The sequence below is a fragment of the Meleagris gallopavo genome, chromosome 6 (genome assembly GCF_000146605.3).
Source record: "Meleagris gallopavo isolate NT-WF06-2002-E0010 breed Aviagen turkey brand Nicholas breeding stock chromosome 6, Turkey_5.1, whole genome shotgun sequence".
NCBI lineage: Eukaryota > Metazoa > Chordata > Aves > Galliformes > Phasianidae > Meleagris > Meleagris gallopavo.
The window spans coordinates 43,224,648-43,230,217 of record NC_015016.2 but is presented as its reverse complement, the minus strand read 5'-3'; the positions used below and the strand labels follow the sequence as shown (position 1 = coordinate 43,230,217).

The 5,570-nt window shown below is 37.6% G+C and overlaps 1 long non-coding RNA gene across 1 annotated transcript; it reads left to right on the top strand.

The window, feature by feature from the left end:
- Positions 1–628: 628 nt before the first annotated feature.
- Positions 629–3,976, top strand: LOC109368308. The gene is made up of 2 exons (XR_002116214.1): positions 629–731; positions 1,598–3,976. It is a non-coding gene; the product is annotated as an uncharacterized LOC109368308 (long non-coding RNA).
- The last annotated feature ends 1,594 nt before the right edge of the window (positions 3,977–5,570 follow it).

Genomic DNA, 5,570 nt, shown 5'->3' with positions numbered 1-5,570 from the left:
AAGCCAAGACCGTATTTCTAAAGAATTTCCATAATCTCTGTATTTTTATGTAGGAAATATATTTTAAATGTTGAATACATTAGATTTAAAAATAAATTTTATTTTGGCTTACAATAAATGGTGACAAAATCCTCATGACAACTCTACAATTATCTGTTGTAATAAATATAGTAGTGAAAGGCATTAAAAGTTATGAAAGGTGAATTGTATTTATTTCAGATTGAATATGTTATTAAGTCCATTTATAGGTCCACACAGAATATATTTTTGTGTCTTTTCATCACCAGAAAAACAAAATCAGGCAAAAAAACACAAACGCATAACTTTTCATAACTTCTTTCCTCGGCACAGAACTAAATTAATCTCCACTGTAATTTTACAGACATCAGTGAAATTAGTTCAAGAATTCATAATGTGACTTTCACTTCTGATTTTTTTTTTCTTCTTATGATGCAGAAAACAATCAAGCAATCCCTAAAGATTTCTACAGACTATCTGTATAACTATTGTATGGGAACTGCTGAATCACGGCCTGAACCTCTGATTGACCACCTGTGGTGAGCACTGAGTCAGCCCTGGGAGCACAGGTGAAGGCAATTCTCCCATGCAGCTGGAAGGGGTGGAGCCTGGCTGCACCTCTTCTAGACCCCATTTAAGAGCTGATTGCCAGTGGGGAAGGGTCTCTTTCTGGTGGTTCCTCCTTTGTAGTTTTGCAGTGAGCCTAGGACAAGGTAAGCACTATCTATTTTCTTTTTGGTAGAATAACTGCTTAGCCAAACTTTCTTTTTTTTTTCATAATTATAACATCGGTATATTCATGGATTATACAGTTATATCTGCCTTCATGGAGGTTATCCATTGCAATATGTACTTCTCTGGTACAGATATTATGGTGCTGTTGTAATTTTTTGGAGAATGTTCTTTGTGGGACTAGACTCTCCAGAATTAGAACAAATATACATACTGTGTGCCTTAACTAATGCAAATCTCCCATGTCTAGAGAATGGGATCAATATTTTAAGTTTATCTGGGGGCAATGTCCTGATTTTAAGTCTACTGGAGAGCCTACACATAGCTCAGTGGATTGAGGTATGGTATGGCTTAGAATTTCCTTGGAAGAAAGTGAACATTTTATGTTCTGTGCTAATGCAGTTTAAGTATGCCTTGTGCACAGAGAGATGCTCGCTTGTGCGGCTGCTGTCTGTTCTGTCTGCCACTGGTACACAGCAGGCAAACAAATGCTCTGGGATGTTCCTAAAAAAGCCCAAATATCATCTGCTACTAAGGGACATGTAACTGCAGTCCATGGACAATATGAATGTTAGGTGCAAGTTTATGCTCTTTTGAGCAGGACTGTTTTTACTGAGTTTTCCAATGTGGAGGCTGAGCTGAAGCCCTCAAGTTCCATAGCTCTCTTAATATGACTGAATTGAAGTGACAGCCTGCACTTTGCCTTTCTTCCAGCACCTTGCTTGATATGTGCTTGAGAGGAACTGTGAACAATGGGTCTCCAAATAGAGATGCGTTAAGGAATCCTTAATTAATGGTATTCTACTAATGCCTCTCGGTTCGTTTTATCTCTTTCACTCAATGTTAGCTCTCTTGGTAACGTGGACCTGGAGCCTGATGGTCACAAGTGTCCTGCAGGTGGATGAAAGAGGGAATTTCTTCTCAAAGTTAAGTTAATCTATGATGGCATACTCCGCCAGATGATCTGCGAGCTTTGTGTAATGGATGCAGTAATAAGTACGTGCCTTGTATGTGTTAAGTCTACAAACAAGGTGTCTACATATCCTTAGTAGGAATGAAAAGAAGCAGGATCCTTGCACAGTGAGACAAGTGTGAGATGGTGACTATCTTAAAAATTTCCCTCAGCAGTCACTTTAGTTCAATCACTCGCTAAGGCATCTCTTAATTTTGTACTCCTGTTACATGAAGTGGAATCTGAAATTGCTGGCAAAGTCCACGTTATCAGTTCTATTTGCTGACTTTAGCCATCTACGTTTTTTGTATTCTTTGCTTGTTCTTGAGCTCAATGAAAAGGATGCTTTACAGCAAGCATGACCACTCCATGCTACAGAAATGGACTCAAAATGATACTGAGAAGCAAGGTGTTTGCATGATATTTGTACAGGATTAAGCCTCGGATGCCTGAAATACGCTTGTTGCAATGATTCTGTGGTAAAATTTTATGGAGCGTAACATCGGAGAGCTGAAAGACATGAATAAGCCAAATCAACGTATGTGTTTGCACTGTAGAATGGCATTTACAACAAAAGTGGTAAACCAACCTCATTTCAGAACAATTCTCCAGACACCGTGCAGATCAGCAGAATTGAAGCCTGCGCTCACTATAAGCCCAGAAGAAAAACTTACTCCAGTTTAATGGACAACATAACACTGCACTAGGGTCATGATAGGAGGTGATGAGGGAAGTAGAGTTGGAAGAAATTCAATATAATTAAAGATCAGAGAAAGAAGTGCAATTGCATTTACATCCGATGTTAAAATTCTTCACCTACTAGAAGTGTATTTTTTCAATAATATTATTTTGAAAACTGTAATTTATTTTGGTAGAATATGGGAAGAGTGGCATACATACTTTTTTGGTCTTAACTAAAAGTGTTATACATCATCAGCTCTGAACTTGTACTGAACGTAGTCTGACATCAGGATCTGTCACACTTCAACTCAAACCAAGTACGATCAGGAATACAGGTAGCTCTAATATTTTCTAGTTGAATTTTACCAGTGTAATCCGACATAATTTGTGATAATAGATTAGCAGCACAGTAACTGCTTAATGGTGCATACTTGAGCAGTGTTATTTTAGTTAAAAAAAAAAAACTGTACTCATTCAGTGGAGCCATAGTTCCATGCAATATGTTCATATTCTCTGACATACAAATAAAAATAAGTTAATTTTCCTGTAGTTTGAAAACATATGAGGCATTTTCTTACAGATGGTTGAAACTTCTTCTATGAGTTACACATGAATTGACCAAAATTCATGTCATTCAGATACCTTCACACAGACAGAAAGACAATAGATGTATTCAATCTGTACCAATTTGATGATGCTTATCCATAAAGATTCTGTATGTAACATCTGTCCATGTACAGTAAAGCAAGAAGTTTTCAAATAGGGAAATTATCAAAGAAGATATTGATATCTTCGGAAAGAAGGATGGTAGATAATTAAGTACTGATTTTGGTGTCAACCTTCTGGCCTTTTCTGCGTGTTGTTGGAAAATAGGTCATTGCTTGTTTTTCAGTAGCCACGGAGTGCAGCACTTCCAAAGTACAGCATAACATCCATGTACACAAAGAGAATTTATTTTTCAGTGATCAATAAAATGAGCAGCTACTACACATTGGCAATTATGTGGCACTCTAAGCCTGGGAAGATTAAGTGTTTACTTCCCAGCACCACTATACTCTTTCAAAACCCGTATTTTCCTTCTCTTTCACACTTTTTAATCTCCCTAATTGTTTTTTTGTTGTTCTTGTTATTACAAAAGAAAACATAGCTTACGTGCGTGTAATGCTTTTCATCCAGAACAATGCCAAAGTACTATACAGAGTCTGTATTGTTTTAGAATGAAGCTTCACAACAAATGCATTTTTCTGTATTAACACTGTTTAGAGAGAAAAGAACCCTGTGTACAGAATGGCAAGTACATCAAGAAGACTAGAATGTGTATATTCATATATGAATTGTTAGTTCAAGAGTGAAGATTGATGCAGAACCTCCAATACTGTCTGTTCAATTTTTTTTCTTTCCGTAGTTCAAGTATTTTAATGTCATGTTGTTTAAGGTTTATGATTTGTAGAATAATCAATAGATACTCCAGACTTCTGTAAGCCAAGGAAGAATCTGAAGGGGGAAACATAAAATGTACTATAAAAAAAACCCTGGAAAACATCATTCCAAATTTGATCTCAGTACATAAATTAAATTGAGCTTTCATTTCCATTTCACTTCTTTGGGACTTTGTTAAATATATTGCTGTAGCTTTTTCTGGAATGGAGGAAAAAACCTAGATAACTTGATTCTTGTTTTGTAAGTGTAAGTACTATTGTGTACTTCTTGTTTTGCATTTAATATCCAAATCTTTTAAGAGTATTGTAGGATTTCAAAAGCGTACGGTACTCTAGGTAAAGGGTACTCTAGGTAAAGCTTTCGTTTGAGATAAGTACTACCTGTATTTTTTTCTTCATTAGTTATGAACTTGACTCATTATAAATCTTCTGGAATATAAACTAGCTGAACTTTTTGCAGCTATGTATTGTCTCTATGGGAATTCTAATCAAAATTCTGCATTAATAGTCTTTCAGTCAGAAGGAATTTCAGTTCTTTGACCCTAGCATTTCAACCAAGTTTAAACCAGTTTGATTTTCTGTTCCCATAATTATAGAATGAAAAATGTTCCACTGTATCCTTGGGATGGTGTGAAACTCTTCCTTCTTTGCTTGAATCTTGAATAGCACAGATTTTCATAGAAACTCTACTTTGGTAGGAGCCACTGAATTAAATGCATCTCTTCCAAAACTACGTAAATATGAAAACGTATTCCCATTGCAGCATACAGGAAAAAATGGTACACAGAATCCCAGTTCCCTTTTAAAGGATTTCTGAGCTCTAGATCTGTTTGTGCAACATATCTAATAGTTCTTATATGCCTCTTGTCATAGAATCATAGAATCACAGATTTATAGTATCATAGGGTGGCTTAGATGGAAGGGACTTCAAGGATCAAGTTCCAACTCACTTGTTACAGGTGGGGTTACCAACTGCTAGATTGAGTATTAGACCAGATTTCCCAGGGCCCCATCCAGGCTGGCCTTAAACACCTCCATGGATGGGACATCACCCATTCCTCGCTGGGCAACCAGTTACAGCACTCACCACTCTGTCAGTAAAAAAACTTTCCCCTAACATCTGGTCTAAATCTCCGTTTCTTTAGTTTAACACCATTTCCCCTATCGCTATCCTATCTAATCTTGTAAAAAGTTGATTTCCTTCACATTTGTAAACCGTCTTTAAATATTGGAAGTCCACAATGATGTCTCCCCACTGCCTTCTCTTTTCCAGGCTAAACAAGCCAAGTTTGCTCCTCCTCTCTTCATAGGAGAGGATCATTTTCATGATCCTCCTCTGGACCCCCTTCAAAAGCCCCACATCCTTCCTGTGTTGGATGCCTGAGTCTTGGATGCAGTATTCCATCTGGGGCCTCATGAGGGCAGAGCAGAGGGAGACCATCATCTCCCTTGTTCTGCTGTCCACCCCATTTCTGATGGAACCCAGGATACTATTGGCCTTCTGGGTTGCAAGCTCACACTGCTGGCTCATATTAAGTTTTCCATTAACCAGGACATGTAAGTCCTTCTCAGCAGGGCTTAGTGTATCCCTGTGTGTGTCATCCTCTGCTGATACCTATTGGTCACTATGTGACAAACGTATTTCATCACCAGTCACTGAGACGCATCACAGATTCAAATACTATCTTAACAGGCTTGTTACATGGAATGAATTTTCCCAGATCCAGGAAAGACTATGGGCTCCTTAA